Source organism: Protopterus annectens, chromosome 7.part0 (assembly GCF_019279795.1).
Source record: "Protopterus annectens isolate FY-2018-M chromosome 7.part0, PAN1.0, whole genome shotgun sequence".
NCBI lineage: Eukaryota > Metazoa > Chordata > Ceratodontiformes > Protopteridae > Protopterus > Protopterus annectens.
Window position 1 is genome coordinate 1,224,310,963 of NC_056739.1, and position 17,693 is coordinate 1,224,328,655.

At 41.9% G+C, this 17,693-nt stretch overlaps 1 protein-coding gene across 1 annotated transcript in view; it reads right to left on the reverse strand.

The window, feature by feature from the left end:
* DNAH1 (dynein axonemal heavy chain 1) overlaps nucleotides 1–17,693 on the reverse strand; it is a 5,225,710-nt gene that overhangs the window by 782,378 nt on the left and 4,425,639 nt on the right. The gene's annotated exons all lie outside the window — the stretch shown is intronic.

Genomic DNA, 17,693 nt, shown 5'->3' on the forward strand with positions numbered 1-17,693 from the left:
CTGCTTGACCTCAAAAAGTGTAGACAGTGGTGGAGCTAAGGGCAGACACGGAGAGATTTTCATTGACAGAAGAAAATGCCTGACAAGACTTGTGCAGCTCACACAATTAAGACAGGATATCAGGAATGCCACTTGATAAGGGTCCTGTTTCTTCTAGTGGCACCAAATCTATTGCTCCCCAAAAGAACAGATCCTGGAGGACTGGGAGGATTAAAGGGATCCGGTTTCATGGAACAGGACAGATTCCTGATTGACTATACGTATAAATATATACTGTCTTTATCACTAGGAAGAGAACGTGAAAAAGGAAGCAGTAGGCTTATCAAAGGTAAAAAAAAAAAGATTTTTATATAAATACTTATACAGAGTCTAGAACCTTATAAAATCTGTCAGGTTTCTTAGGGGTGGGGAGGTTGGATTCTGTATTGAGAGGAAGCAGTAGTAAAAGTATCCCATAAGGCCTCTAAAACAGGAGGAATTACAGTTTATGAGCTCTCATTTACAATTGGTCATAATATCTATTTTGCATGTTTTACGCCTGCCACTGAAAATGCTGTATGATTTTCAGAACTGTATCACCAAATGATAGTTCTTTCAAAGGAGCATCTGGTGACATACTGTTTTCCTCTTCAGATTCATAACCAACAGGAAATTAATCTGTTAGGAATATGTCCCAACAAGGATACTTATCTGCCCAAGGCAAAGGAAAATGACACAGATGATATAGTTATATAAGCTCAGCAGATCCTGCCCAGGTGTCCTGCAGACCTACAATGCCAGAGAGACAAAAGGAGAGACTTTGGAGAGTTTAAGTATCTTTTTTTGGTTTTTCTTGTTGCTTATTGCTATTTCCGCCTAAACATCCATTTTCTGGCATTTATTGCTTCTTAGAACGCTCATTTTACACTGACATTACATTTATTTGTGCCTGTACTTTAAAATTCATTTTTTGTTGTAAATTGTATTTTTAACTGTTACTGGCTTTCAACTCAAGTGCAACAGCCATTACTGCACTATAGAAGTGTTTTTGCATTTGTTTCTACTGTTTTCTTGAAAAAAAAAAAAAAAAAAAATATTGCTATTTTCCCACCTTACTAAGCTAGAAAAGTCCAGTTTCGGATACCTGCTGATACCTGGACTGTGTTTAAGCTTCTGTGTTTGGCCATACCTTACTTGAGCAAAAAGGAAGTTTCTTTGTTCACCAGTGAGAGTGGGGAGCTCTAAACAGCCTACTTGCCCTTGGAGGAGTGGTTTCTGCCCAGAAACTGTAGTTTTATTTGCCCTTTTGGGCTAATTTCTATCTCTTTAATCTTTCTGATATAAAAAACGCATTTGCGCGTTTTTTGTGTTTGTATAAGCTCAGTAGATCCTGCCCAGGTGTCCTGCAGAGACCTACAATGCCAGAGAGACAAAAGGAGAGACTTTGGAGTGTTTAAGTACCATTTTTTTTTTTGGTTTTTCTTGTTGCTTATTGCTATTTCCGCCTAAATGCTCGTTTTCTGGTGTTTATTGCTTCTCAGAACACTCATTTTACACTGAAATTGCATTTATTTGTGCCTGCACTTTAAAATTAGTTTTTTGTTGTAAATTGTATTTTTTACTGTTACTGGCTTCCCACTCAAGTGAGACAGCCATTACTGCACTATAGAAGTGTTTTTGCATTTGTTTCTACTGTTTTCTTGGAAAAAAAAAAAAAATCTTGCTATTTTCCCGCCTTAGTAAGATAGAAAAGTTCAGTTTCAGAAACCTGGACTGTGTTTAAGCTTCTGTGTTTGGCCATACCTTACTTGGGCAAAAAGTTTCTTTGTTCACCAGTGAGAGTGGGGAGCTCTGAACAGCCTACCTGCCCTTGGAGGAGTGGTTTCTGCCCAGAAACTGTAGTTTTATTGGCCATTTTGGGCTCATCTCTATCTCTTTAATCCTTCTGATATAAAAACTGCATTTGCGATCCACGATGTCTACTCTTCAGTTTTTCCCTTGGAACTAGACAAACCTTCAACTTTAGCACTCAAACCATTCATTTTACAGCCCAGCACTTGCTTAAAACTCATAACAAGCACTAAATACCCCTAGAACTAGCCCCCCTTATACTGTCCAGAAGGGCAAGGCTCTCTATTCGTACACACCAGTCAGTCAGAAAAATAGCTCACTCTACCTATTCAGGCATGTCCAAAGGGCAGTTTTTGGTGTACTCTCCAGTCCAACTGGTGAATCTGGGCATTTTGAGGCAATGTTACAACTGCCTCATATACACAGACAACCCTCTCCTTCTACCACCAAACACTAATATATGCGAGAGATGCAATTATACAGCCAGACTGGAGGCAAAGCTCTCTCAACCCCAGACTGTAACTGACTGTCAAGAGGAGAAGGGTAATACCTGCAACACACCATCAGTCTCACATAGACCTAACAAACCAACACAGGCAAATAACACACATAAATACATGAAAACATACTCGGAGGCTCTAAATAAAAATCTGCAAAAGCAACAGAGACCTCTAAAGCAGACATCCAAGCAACCTCCACAACCCATCATCAACCATGAAATACATACTTCACATAATCAGTGTGCCACGCAATCACAGCCCTTAAGGCAAAATAACATACCCAACATACTAGTCATAGGTGACTCTATAATCAGGCACACTGATGTCCCACTAACTAGGCTGGACAAAGAGAAGGTTACAGTTAGCTGTCTGTTGGGCGCCAGGATCCGCCACATAATACAAGCAATCAGGTCACTCCAGAACAAGTACAAATACGACTCTGTCACTGTACATGTTGGTGTGAATGACCTGAGACGTGCCTCCCTGGACTACATGAAAAGAGACATGAAAGAGCTCTCTGATCATGTAGCCCAGGCAGGTATGACCTTGACCCTGAGTAGCATCCTACCCTCACCAAGAATGATGCCACAGTATAAAGAAAAAATGATCAACTTCAACAATTGGCTAAGTTTCTGGTGTCATTCAAAGGGGATTCAGCATCTGTCTGCCTGGGATGACATGCTCGACAGGCCACGTTGCTTCACAAGGCTCAAAAGACAAACCCACCACCATAAATAGCACAAGTAACCAAAAACTGAGGGTAATGCTACTCAATGCCAGAAGTCTAAACCTCAAAATGCATGCACTCGAGGCACTCCTCAGTATGGAGAACATCGATATCTGTGCGGTAACAGAAACCTGGTTTAAGTCTCCAGAGAGCACCCCAGCACTATCAGGCTATAACTCATACCATACCTTTCGGCCACAGAACCCAGACCGAAACACAAAAGGCGAGGGTGTATCCATATTCATCAAGGATACTCACACCTTCAGGTTAGTGGCGCAGGACGATGTATCAGAGATCATCCAAGTGCAACTAACAACAAGTAAAACTGCAATCCAAATTGTAGCTTGCTACAGATCACCCACCATGACCCAGGACCCCCATTCCGCATTTCTGGAGACATTGGGAAATATGAAGGTCCTACTAAACACCCTAATACTGGGTGATTTCAACTACCCAAACATTAACTGGGAGAACTACTTAAGTACTAACTCCCTTGCCCAACGCTTCCTAGAATTTATAAACTCGAACGCCCTGGATCAACTGGTCAACATCCCCACCAGAGGGAACAACATATTGGACCTGGTCATTACCAACATGGGTGACCTGTGTTCCACACATGACGTCAACCCCTTGCTGGTTAGATCAGACCATAGACTAATCACTCTGGAAATTCACATTCCGCCCCCAACCCCAATCAAGGAAACCACCGTGAAAAACTTTTCAAAAGCAAACTTCACATTGCTTAAGACCGAGGTGGAAGGTTTCACAGCCCCCACGCCAATGGGCAATGCTGTCCAAGCTGCTGAAACCTATACAAAGGCACTCTATGATCATCTGCAGGAATGCATGGATCATGCTATCCCAAGTAAAACCAAGACTCACTCCTCCAAGAAAAGGAAACCAGTCCGGTGGACCCCTGCCATAAACAGGCTCTACAATAGAAGGAGGAAGCTAGCACAGGTGACAGCAAAATCCCTAGAAAGAAAGACATCCCTGATCACTATCAGCAAGAAACTACGCTCCCTCATTAAATCATCCAAGGCTAGCTTCAAAAGAAAAATTGCCAAGGACTCCAAAGATAACCACAAAGTGTTCTTTAGCTATGTCAAGAACCTAAGTGGAAACTCTCAGATTTGCTCTGAGTTGGTGCAGAATTGCACAAAATACACTGAACCAACTGATATTGCCACCATTTTGGCAGACAGGTTCAGTGCAAACTTCACACCCCTCTCACCCACCTAAAAAGCCCATACCCATACCAGAAGAATGTAAAGCCCAGGCAATCACCGACACACAGGTTAAAACAGCCCTATCCAAAGCCAAAATCACAGCCTCAATGGGACCAGACGGTGTCCCTGGCTGTGTTTTACAAGAACTCCAAAATGAACTAACCCCTCACCTAAACACAATGTTCAAACTCAGCCTCTCTACAGGTTACGTACCCACAGAGTGGTGCACAGCAACAGTCATCCCACTCCACAAAGGTGGTGCCACAACGGACCCCAGGAACTATCGCCCTATAAGCCTGACTAGCCTGGTCTGCAAGGCTATGGAGCGCATCATCATGGAACTCATTAACAGAGACACTGGGAACCTCCAAACTTTAGACCCCACCCAGTTTGGCTTTGTTAAGGGCAGATCATGCCTCCTAAACCTGGTGGACTTCTTTAAGACAGTTACCAAGGCATTAGATGAGGGTAAGGAGATCCACACCGCCTACCTAGACCTCGCAAAGGCTTTCAACACCATTCCCCAGTCTTGTATTACAGACAAACTCACCAACCTGAAAATTAACCCCTACGTCATGAAATGGGTTGCAAATTGGCTCATGGACAGAACCCACACAGTGAAAGTTGCAGACTCTAGGTCCGACTCTAAACCGGTTACAAGTGGCGTACCCCAGGGCTCAGTCTTGGGACCCCTCTTGTTCGGTATATACTTCTCAGAGGTACAGCCAAGCACAGGAGGACTTTGGCTGACCAAATTCACAGACGACTGCAAACTAGGAGCCATAATTGATTTTCCGGGTGATACAGACACCCTCCAGAAGGGTCTCACTGAGACATATTTGTGTCTTTTGGCTTTTCCCGGTTAGGGGTCGCCACAGCAGAACTCCGGTCCGCTAATGATTGGTAGTGGATTTTTACGTACCGGGGTTACCAGCCCTGACGCACAACCTTCAACGAAGGCACGCCCCATTCACATATGCCTCCGCACAGAAGACACTCTAGCTGAGAATCGAACGGGACAACGTCTTGCTATGAAGCGACAACACTACCACAGATACCTGGTGTCAAAATCATGGCCTCAAGCTGAATGCCAAAAAGTGCATAGTCTTCCCCTCTGGAAAAAACAAAGTACCCGTGAACTACTACATAGGTGGCAGTCCCCTAAATACAGAAAAAGTAATAAGTGATCTGGGGACTCAAGTAGATAGCAATCTCTCCTTCGATAATCATATTGCCAAGGTGGTTAGAAAATCCTTCTATGTGGCCCACCTAATCTCAAAAAGGTTCTCATCCAGAACAAAGGAGGTTATTGTGCCTCTCTACTCATCACTTATTAGACCCATTATAGAATACAACGCCCCATTTGGGATGTACCTTACAAGACACCTGCAACAGCTGGAAAGACCACAAAAGTACCTCATCAAGAGGATTACTGGCCTCAAACAGATGACCTATGCAGCCCGACTAAAGAAACTCCAGCTGTACTCGGTTCCATACCACTAATCAGAGGTGATCTCTGCTTGACATACAAGGCCATGGCCAACCCAGAATTGATGGATATGCTCCACCTAAAAAAAAAACAAATTCCCGAGAGCCACACGCTCTAGGGATATAAACCTCACCACAACGATAAATAGGACGTGCTGGAGGGATAGATTCCTGACCCAGAATCTCCCCCATGCTTTGGAACAAGATTCCAATATACATCAGGCAGAGCCCCTCACTAGCACTCTTCAAGAGAAACCTTGACGGGTGGATGGGAAATAGAAAATTTACCCCGGGGATCACTGCAGTGGCTCTGCTGGACAGAGGGGCAGGGAACTAATCTAAGGGGGTGGCGAAAGCCAACACACTCTGGCAAAGCTTAAAAATGCCCTTGGGCAGATAGCCTAGTACTTACCTATGAACCTATGAACAAACTGAAGCTGAATCAAGAGTTCAGTGTTCTTGGCTGATGGCAAAAAAGTTCAGAGTAATTTGCTCCAATATGTCCCTTATGTAACTTATTGCTGTATACCATGAGAGGAAGGTGACCAGGCCTTTAGTATGCAGGACAGACTTATGGCTATCCTTAGCAGGATATCCTGATAATCAGTAATACTGCAACAATGATATAAGGAAGGACATCTCAGTATATCACTTATATATGAACTGTAGGACTCGATACTAGGGGCTCTACTGCTGAAATAGGCTCAGAAACCAAACAATTATTACTAAGTTGGATTCCTTGATGCAATGGTATTGTGCTCTCATTAAGCTCTTATCAGGTTGCATTACCTTAATTCTTTTTTAGGTTTTATTCCATAACATTAAAGTCTTCATGCTACCACTTGTGTTATTTCTGAAGTAATCACACTTTATTGAAATCCAGGATCGATTTTCTTCCATACAGCCTGCCATATGTGAACTTACTGTACCTACATGGCTACCTGCTGATATATGTACAGTTTTAACTTTTAACCCTGTTATTTGCTACATGGATAGGACAGCTGGATAGCTATAGTTGTCCTGCAGTCAGATGAGTGCAAAGTTAACGAGTTCACACTCCTTCGTGATTTTTCTGTTCTCCAATATGCATCTTCCCTGCTGTTGTTTTCCAATGGCTGTGTGATCATGGAGTCAGTGTGTGTGTGTGTGTGTGTGTGTGTGTGTGTGTGTGTGTGTGTGTGTGTGTGTGTGTATAAATATAAATATATATATATATATATATATATATATATATATATATATATATATATATATATGAGGAATGGAATTTGGTGAGTGAAGCCTCCCACTCAGATGGGAGGGGGATGCAATGGGATTTCCCTGTAAAGAGACCACTAATACAACTCTCCCTTCTATATGTATCTCACCAGTCACCTGCAGCAGCTGGAGAGATCTCTGAGGTTTCTCACCAAGAAAATTCAGGGCCTTCAACATATGACCTACATGGACAGACTGAAATCTCTGTTACTGTAGTCTGTACCTTACAGGCTGCTGAGTGGTGCCTTGGGTATGGCCTACAAAGCAGTCTCAGGCCCTGCCCTAATGGAAATGCTGCACATCCGTAAGTCAAATGGGACAAGATTCACTCAGTCTAAGGATCTTAACCTAGCCTACAACATTAACAGTACATGCTGGAGAGACAGATATGTGTCCCAGAGATTGCCACTTGCCTGGAACAAACTCGCAATTCACGTAATGCACAACTTAGACAACTGGATGGGAGACAGTAAATTTACCCCGGGAGTGTCACCTATGTCCCTCTTGGATAAGAGCAGTTGGTGCTGATCATAGACTCGCACTGCATATATAAACTGTACAACTTGGTCAGTAAAGGAACAAGGGTATAACATGGCTAGGCTTACAAAGTCCCTATGGCCAATAGCCTAGTAACTTCCTGTGAACAACACTTTTCATCTGGTTGCTTTGACCAGTTTTTTTTTTGTCTGGCTGAATTTGCAATCAGCTTTCTGTCAATGACGAATACAATGTTCAAAGTGATACAAACTGCAGTGAGACACTACTGGGGCTAGACACTATATGAGCCCTTGAAGTGCAGTGAAGAGCCCAAAGGGTAATACGGGGTATTAAAAATTTGATCCAGATACAGCAAACCTTAGAAATTTCCAGAAACTGTGAGCAATGGTTATGTAATGGCAATCATCTTTGAGATTCAGTGTTCCCATAAGACAAAGGTCTAGAAGCAGTGCAAGCACTGTTGTAGAGACAACATCTTGAATTTTGCAACTTTCACAAAAAGGTTGAGAAAAGACAGCTCTAACACACTTCTCCCTGCATGCTCATTTTTTAGTATCAGAAATATCCTGGAATTAAAAACCTTTGTCCATGTGATTTGCAGGTAATGGTTCTATGACCTCTGCTTCTAACATATGCTGCAGCACTGGTAGAAGCAGGTCTATCTGGTTTGGTGGATGTAAAGGAATTCCTCTGAAAGGAGTAGAAGGACAATTCCCCCCACTGCCAAGTGAAGCCTTCCTGAATCACCTTCAAACACTCATCTATCTGAAACTGTCTGACTCCAGGCTAAGGAGATGTGTGTCAGTTAGTGTGAGATAGGAAGGGAAACTGTGGCAGGAGGTATGAGTAAGGTTATCAGATTACCTGCATGGTCATTCATTAGCTGGAGCTTGACTCTTTTTGGGATAATTGCTTCTTTTATTTGGTTTGGAAGAGTTATTCTCCTGCCATTTTCTTTTGTGGGGGGCCTGCTGTTATTAGGTTGGAATTTCTGTTTGTTCTGTCCTTTAAAGGCCTTTTAGACTCTATGCACCCAACTTACCTCTGTCATCCCACTATTTCAGGTTCTGTGCAGCCGCAGGCCCAAATATCAGATTCAGGCTAAGTGGAGAATAAAGAATTTCAGACTTCAAATTACCAGAAAAATACTGATTATGCAACTAAACAAATCTCAGCACCATAGAAGAAGCACAAGCTCTAGACATAGTGCTAGCAAAATAATACACACTTTTTAGAGCATGTTTAGAAACTCAAGTCAATTTAGAAACAATCTGATTCAAACATGACCTGCCTTCTAGAGACAGTGATGGAAAAACAGGAATATTGGTGAAGCAGCAGTGCGTAAAAATCCAAACTTCAGAAAAAAACAACTGAAACAGTGTACTGTAAAATTTATTAGTAAAAGCAAAGCTTTCAGGTTCAACAGCCCTTCTTCAGTGCAAGATCACTTGCACTGAAGAAGGGTTGTTGAACCTGAAAGCTTTGCTTTTACTAATAAATTTTACAGTACGTTGTTTCAGTCATTTTTACTAGAGACAATGAAGCAACAAATTTTTCCAAACTATAAGCACAAATTTAACAAAACTTCTACATATGATCCTGATAATTTAAGATCCTAAAAGCTGACAGAGTAGAAGCACACAATCTCTTACCCTGTTTGTCTAATCACTTGCCCTCCTTATCAGGGGGTACTGGGTTGGAGGAAGCCAAAGATTTCTTGCTAGCTGTTGCTGATGGAATTACTGCAGCACGGTCAGCTGACAGTTGAGAATAAAGACATTTATAATATGGACAGACCTTAATGGTGCTTTATAAGCTTTTGTTTTGAACTGCAGCCAGTGAGTCAGGAACATTGCAAATAGCTTTAAAAGTGCCTTTAAGAGTTGGTAAAATGGGAGGAATACATGCAAAATTAGAAATCTTATCCTCTATCAGATCATAAAATATGCCTAATTCTGGGGGAGCCTCTGCTTGTTCCGAAGTAAAAATATCTCTGAGTCAAGCAACTGTCTCACAAAGAATAAACTTGTCTAAGATTAAATTCATGTTCACTATCTAAATTGTCAAGAGTTCTGGGTTTTGGATTTCTGAGGATAATCACTCCTATTCTCTGTCAGAATCCTCATCCTCTAAAAGTACATACTGTTCTCCTGCAATACCTGCACTAAAACTGTGAAAAGACAAAAAGCCCCCAGAACTCACTGATTACAAAACACTCTTAGCCAAAGATATAACATCTGTCTTGCAATTAAGTTTTTGTTCTTGTTTTCTAGGAATCTCCCCAATGGGAGAATGGGTAGGGGACAGCCTACTATCCCTAGCAAGAGGTCTCTTTTCATGGACAATTCCTGTACCTAAAGCATTTGCTTCTCCCATACCTGTAATAAGTACTGGAACAGCCATGAGAAAGTGTCTATAACCCCTAGTCCTGGTCTGTGGAACTGTCTTTGGCCACAGTAGAGTCACTAACTGTATGCTGAGGCAATAATTTTACTTTTTTTTTTTTTTTTTTTAGGTACACCAGAGTAGGAGAAGCAGGGCCTCATTACTGGTACAGTAAGCTGAGTAACACTTATAGGTTCATAGGTTCATAGGTAGATACTAGGCTATCTGCCCTAGGGCATTTATAAGCCTAGCCAGATTGTATTTGGCTTCTACCTCCCTATTAGATTAGCCTACTGTGCCTCTGTAACGTAGGTCACAAAAGGTACCCTTTTAAGATTAGTTTACTGTGCCTCTGTCTAGCAGGGACACAGAAGAGATCCCAGGGGTGAATTTGCGATTTCCCATCCACGCGTCCAGATTTCGCTTGAAGAGGGTCAGCGAGGGGCTATGTCTAACATGAATTGGGATTCTATTCCAGAGTGAGGAGAGCCTCTGGGAAATTAATCTGTCCCTCCAGCATGTCCTATTTATTTTTGTGCTGAGGTTTAGGTCCCTGGAGCGTGTAGCTCTAAGGAACTTGGATTTTTTGAGGTGGAGCATGTCCATTAATTCTGGGTTTGACATGGCTTTGTACGACAGGCATAGATCGCCTCTGAGTAGGCGGTAAGCAACTGAGTAGAGCTGGAGTTTCTTTAGTCGAGCTGCATAGGACATCTGTTTGTAGCCCATGATCCTCTTGGTGAGGTACTTTTGGGGTCTCTCCAGTTGCTGCAGGTGTCGGGTAAGGTACATCCCAAAAAGGGCATTGTATTCAATTATGGGCCTGATGAGTGACGAGTAGAGGGGCACAATGACCTCTCTTGATCTAGATGCGAACCCTTTCGTGATAAGGTGGGCTATATAGAAGGTCTTTCTAACCACTTTGGCAACGTGATTATCAAAGGAGAGATTACTATCTACGTTGGTCCCCAAATCTCTAACTACTTCTTCCGTACTTAATGGATTACCACCTATGTGGTAATTTGTGGGCACCTTGTTTTTCCCAAAGGGGATGACTATGCACTTTTTAGCATTTAGTTTGAGGCCGTGGCTCTGGCACCAAGCATCCGTCTCTGTGAGACCCTTTTGGAGGATGCTTGTGTCAGCTGGAGATTCGATTATGGCCCCCAGTTTGCAGTCATCTGCGAACTTTGTCAGCCATAATCCCCCCGTGTTAGCCTGAACCTCAGAGAAGTATATACCGAACAAGAGAGGTCCCAGAACTGAGCCCTGTGGGATGCCACTTGTAACTGGTTTGGATTCGGGCATGGTACATAAGTATTCAATAGTAAGTACCAAGCATACTTTCCTTCCCCAAACCAGTAAACACAAGCAGTACACTGAAAAGTCTCACCAGATCTTAACATTTTGTTAGAAATATCATAGAACATTTATTACCTCAAAAATGAAAAAAAAAAAAAAACATTAAAATTCTTTCAACAACAGCAACAAGCAGGAAAAACACACATTCCTACTGTAAAAGCATAACAAAAATTCTTAATATTTTTATAAAATCACAGTTTTCCACACAAAATGGGAAAATAAGTCAAGTAAACAGAGCAGAAGCACAGATAACCTACACACACACACACACACACACACACACACACACACACACACACACACGCACGCACGCACGCACGCACACACGCACACACACACACACACACACACACACACACACACACACACACACACACACACACACACACATTAAAGCAGACCAGAAATAATACAGCAATAACCCACGCCTGGGTGTGGGTAATGCTGGATTTACCCACAGTTGGTGTGGTTTGGTCATGAGGGTGAAGCCCGAGTGGCCAAACAAAGCCAACCATAGGTAAATCCAGCATTACCCACACCCAAAAGTGGGTTATTATATTATAATGACATTATTTAAGAAAAAAAATAATTACTTTTCTTAAATAATGGCATTGTATGATGCCTCCTTGCTGCCCTTCCGCAGCTGTCTGGTATTCTGCGGCAGTTCTGATGTACTTCACATGCGTATGCCTACGCAGTACATCACAGCTGTGGGCAAAAGCAACAGAGAAAGCAAGATCACCGTTGCTTTTTACAAACTGTTTCGCTATGTTAAATGGGTTTAACGTAGCGAGACAGCTTTAAAAAAAGCAACGGAGAATCTCTGTTGCTTTTTTTAAAGCTGTCTCGCTATGTTAAACCCATTTAACATAGCGAGACAGTTTTGAAAAAGCAATGGAGAAAGCAAGATCTCTGTTGCTTTTTACAAACTGTCTCGCTATGTTAAAGGAGTTTAACATAGCGAGACAGTGTGAAGCAACGGAGATCTTGCGTTCTCCATTGCTGTAAAAAAAGAGTTATAGTAATGGAAAAAGTCCGGGCGACCAGACCTTTTTCCATTACTATAACTCTGATAGCGTGCACGTTTTTGAATATTAATGGGGGGGTCGTTGTATAATACAACAACTATTAATAAAGAATATTTATGACAGGCAGAGTTCCCCAAAAGGGGTCTTATCTGTGAGTCAAGACACTTTTGGCAGACTGGTGTTCTCTGGAGCCAGAGAGATGCCTCTCCTTGAGGTGGCAGGAAAAAGATAAATTGAAGATTTACCTCATTCTGGTTGCTGATATACTTCCCTCCAAAATGGTGCAGCCTATCAGCAGCCAGAGTGAGGGAGTTAGTGGGAGTGGAGTTAGAGCTTTAGCAAACTGGACTGGTGCTCTGTCCTTGGCAGAATACTACCCATAAGCTATCGCAGTAGTGAGAATGAAGAACATTGAAAGGGTCTTCATGGAAAAAGATTTTTCGTATGAGACAAGGAGAAAAAGGAATGAATTCATCCCAGTAATGCGAGGTTGCTGCAAACAGGAAGTAAGATGGCAAATCTTAGCTAGGAGGTAAAGGCTGTCCAGATCAGGTGAGGGATTTCCAAATGGTCTGGAGAATGAAGAGAAAAACATGGCTGCTTCAGCCAGTATTGAACTATCAAAATGATTAGAGATCTCCCACAAACAGCTTTCAGGAGGACCAGCTAAATCACAGTAACAGATGGGAAGACATACAGAAGACCTTGACTCCAGCCATGGACAGAAACATCCTGTGTTACTGTTAGAAAAAACAGAAGCTGGGCATTTAGAAGACAGATAGAGACCTAGAGTTGCTTTAGCCCAAAATATTCAAAAAATGTTGAAATTCTTGATAATTTATAATTTAACTGCCACGTCTACAAGTAATTAACAAGCTAGTGAAACAAAGTGGGCTGACTACTTCAAAATGCAAAAAAAAAAAATAAAAAAATAAAAAAAGAATACAGTGGAACATACAGTACACTTTTCATACATAGTAAGGTTTGTTCCTCTCATCTACTAATCTACTATGATTTAAGGATAGCACTGTGACTTTTAGCCTCAGCTCTAACTTTGTCCCCTCTAGATTTTCTGATTTTCTTCATAAAACTAACCTAGCTTAAGGTTATGCACATTATTAAAAAAAAAAGTAAGCCAGTATAAAATTCTTCATCACTGTTTATATGGGTCTAATATCTGATGAACATCTATTTAAAAAGAAAAAAAAAGACCAAAGCACTCAGTAAAAATGTTACACAGAAAAGTCACATAGGCAAAAATAACACAAAAATGGTATGTAAGCTGTCACAGCATGAACACAAGCACCACATACCCCATAAATGCACAAGCAGTACACTAAAATCCTGCTGGAACCCCTAAGAAGTAAAATTAGTCTAAAAGAAAAATACCCAGTAAGTTGTCACAGCATTAGCACAAGCACAACATGTCATGCAAATGCACAAACTATACACTAAAAATCTAAACTCAGTACAAGTAAAATTCAGACAGAGAATAAGTGGCAGGTAAATTGTCACAGTGCAAACAGAAGCACTGCATGCTCTGTCATTGTCAGTGCACAAATAAAATACTGCCCCACACTTAAACTTTTACAAAAAAATTTAAAGTGTGCTTAAGCAGTACATTTCTAGTACATCACATAAGCTCCCAACACCAGCCTAGGCTAAAAACAATGGAACCAGACAAAAAACAGATGGTAATTAAAAAGGCATTTTTTAAAGGACCAGAACGTTTAAAGTAAATAAAAATAAAAAACACTTTTTTAGCAATACAAATAAACTAAGTAATTACATTTTCTGCAAGGAAGGGTTCCCTAAAGTGACATAACTGCCAGAATAAGGATCTGAAGTGCCAGCTGTTGCTCTTGTAGAGCCTCTTGATTTACTACTTCACAAGGTTTCTAAAAGATTAACTGCGGTGGTGGTGCTGTGATAGCATTATCGCCTCACAGTAAGACGTTGTCCTGTTCGATTCTCAGCTAGAGCGTCTTCTGTGTGGAGACATGCGTGAATGGGCGTACCTTCGTTGAAGGTTGTGCATCAGGGCCAGCAACTCGGCACATAAAAATCTACTGCCAATCATTAGCAGACCGGAGTTCCGCTGTGGCGACCCCTAACTGGAAAAAGCCGAAAGACATAACAACAACAAGGTCTGACCAGTTAGCAGACAGAGATGATGTGTAGGAGGGATCATTTGTATGCCGGCCAGTTATGTCTTGGGTAAGATATAATCCATATAGCCTAAAGGCTACTACAGCAGTAGGAATGATGAACATTAAAGTTGACAGTTGTAAGAAAAACTGCAGAGAAATGTCTGACTGATGCAATTTTTAAACTACTGTTTGCAGCACCTTGTTAAAGGCTTGCTGAAGATTTAGTTATAAAAACAAAACATATATAATGTTAGTCTGAAGATATATTCTAATTGAAAGGATTTTGTTATGATCCATTGTCTTCATTTAATTTTGAGCAATATTTCTGAATACATCAGAACCTTATAGGAGTCTGGGGGATGATTAGTGAAAATCATATCTCATTTTTATATATCTGCACTGCATCTAGGTGGTAAGAATATCTCAGTACCCCCAGACTGGTGTTTGAAGTGTACTTTGGCTGTATGACCACAAATCAGTCTCATTTGAAGTAACTACTGGACCTGACATCCCCACAGGAGCAATAAAACTAAAAAACATTTTTGGAAAGCTAACTACAGCCTACTAAGCAATAGTATAAAAAGTTTCAAACCCCCTGCAAACACAGTCAACAATGACTCCTATGCACAGGTGTATACAAATGCCTTGTATAAACACCTAAACAACTGTATAGACTCAGCTGTACCTCACCAGATCAAAAACAGGCACTCCTAAAAACACAAGCCACCCTGGTGGACCTCAGGTATAAATAGGTTATATAACAAGAAGAAGAAGAAGAAACTGATGTCTAAGAACAAGAAGGAACTCACTCAGCAGAAATAAAAATCCCCTCCATAGCTTGAACAAGCAAATCAGATATCTTGTAAAGTCCACTAAAGCTAACTACAAAGCTACCAAAAAAAACCACACAGGCATACTATAACTACAAGGCTAAAATAGCATCCTTAGTTAATGATAACCATACGTCATTCTTTAGCTATGTCTGGAATCTAAAAGGGAATGCCCAGCTATGTGTCAAACTAGTAGTGGATGGTACCACTCATACTGTACTTAAGGAAATTGCCAACCTGCTAGCCAACAGATTTGACACAAACTTCACCTCCTGCCCTCACCAGACATACCTCAAAGCATTCCTGACACTAGTCCCGCCTAGTATCTCTAGAGAGCAGGTCCTATTTTCTCTTTTCAAGCATAAAAACATGGCCTCAATGGGGCCAGACAACATCCCAGGCTACTTACTTAACAATCTAAAACAAGACCTAGCAAATGACTTGGCACTGTCTTTAACTGTAGCCTGAGAACTGGCTATGTTCCAGCAGAGTGGAGAACAGCAACACTAACCCCATGAAGAAAGGAGGCCCATCAACTGACCCTGGGAACTACAGAATCATAAGCCTAACCAGCTTCTTTTGTAGGACCACGGAAAGTATCATCATGGTATCAACAAGGACAGAGGTGACCTTCAAACTCTTGACCCAATCCAGTTTGTCTTTGTTAAGTGTAGATCATGCTTGTTAAACCTGGCAGACTTCTTTCAGACTGTCACCAAAGCCCTGGATGAAGGTAAGACAATGCATACCACCTATCTTGACCTACACAAGGCTTTTGATACAATTCCCCACTCAACTATCACTGAGAAACTCTCCCAGCTGGGGATTAACCCTTATGTTACTAGATGAGTAGTCAACTGGCTCACAGACAGAACACACATTGTTAAAGTTGGGGACTTCACCTCTAACAGTAGACCAGTCACTAGTGGCATACCACAAGAATCTGTATGGGGCCTGTTTTTTTCAGAAGTTCAGGCTAAACTAAATGGCCTGATGGCGTGAGACTTGGGAACTCAGGTCAACAGCAATCTAAACTTTGATCATCATGACTCCACAGTGGTAAGGAAAGTCTTCTACATTGTGCACCTCATAAGTAAAGGCATCACATCCAGGTCTAAGGATGTTATAACATCACTGTACTGGACCCACATTAGGCCACTAGTAGGGTACAATGCCCCTTTTGAATGTACCTCACCAGACACCTGCAGCAGCTTGAGAGACCACAGAGGTGTCTCACAAGGAAAATTTAGGGCCTCCAAACCATGTCTTATGTGGATAGACTAAAGGCCCTGTCACTGTACTCTATATTTTATAAGGCTGCTGAGAGGTAACTTGTACCTAGCTTATAGGGCAGCCTCTGAACCTGCCCTAAAGGAAATGCTGCACATCTGCAAATCAAATGGGACAAGAGTCACTCGCTCCACGGATATTAACTTCGCCTGTAACATCAACAGAACAAGATAGAGAGACAGATACATCTCTCAAAGATAGCCTCTCCTTTGAAATAGACTCACAATTCATGTACAGCAGGGCTCCTTGCTGACCATATTCAAGTATAGCCTGGTTGATTGGATGGGAGACTGCATATTCATCCCAGGAGTGGCACCCAGGGCCCTCATGGTCAGAGGCAGTTGGTGCTGACCTTGGACTCACTCTGCTAACAAAGCCCATCTAATCAAGGTCAGATGGGGCCAGACAACATCCCAGGCTACTTACTTAACAATCTAAAACAAGACCTAGCAAATGACTTGGCATTGTCTTTAACTGTAGCCTGAGAACTGGCTATGCTCCAGCAGAGTGGAGAACCAGTCACCAGTGGCATACCACAAGGATCTGTACTGGGCCTGTTACTGTCTGGAATCTATTTTTCAGAAGTCCAGGATAAAGTAGATGGCCTGATGGTGTGAGACTTGGGAACTCAGGCTGACGGCAATCTAAACTTCGATCACCACGTCTCCAAAGTGGTAAGGAAAGCCTTCTACATTGCACACCTCATAAGTAAGGTCATCGCATCCACATCTAAGGATGTTATAACTGCACTGTACTCGACCCACATTAGGCCACTAGTAGGGTGCAATGCCCCTTTTGCATATACCTCGCCAGACACCTACAGCAGCTGGAGAGACCACAGAGGTGTCTCACAAGGAAAATTTAATGCCTCCAAACCATGTCTTATGTGGACAGACTAAAGGTCCTGTCATTGTAATCTAGATCTTATAAGGCTGCTGAGAGGTAACACCTAGCTTATAGGGCAGCCTCTGACCCTGCCCTACAGGAAATGCTGCACATCTGCAGATCAAATGGGACAAGAGTCCCTCACTCCATTGATCTTAACTTAGCCTGTGACATCAACAGAACATGATGGAGAGACTGATACATCTGTCAAAGATAGCCTCTCCTTTGAAATAG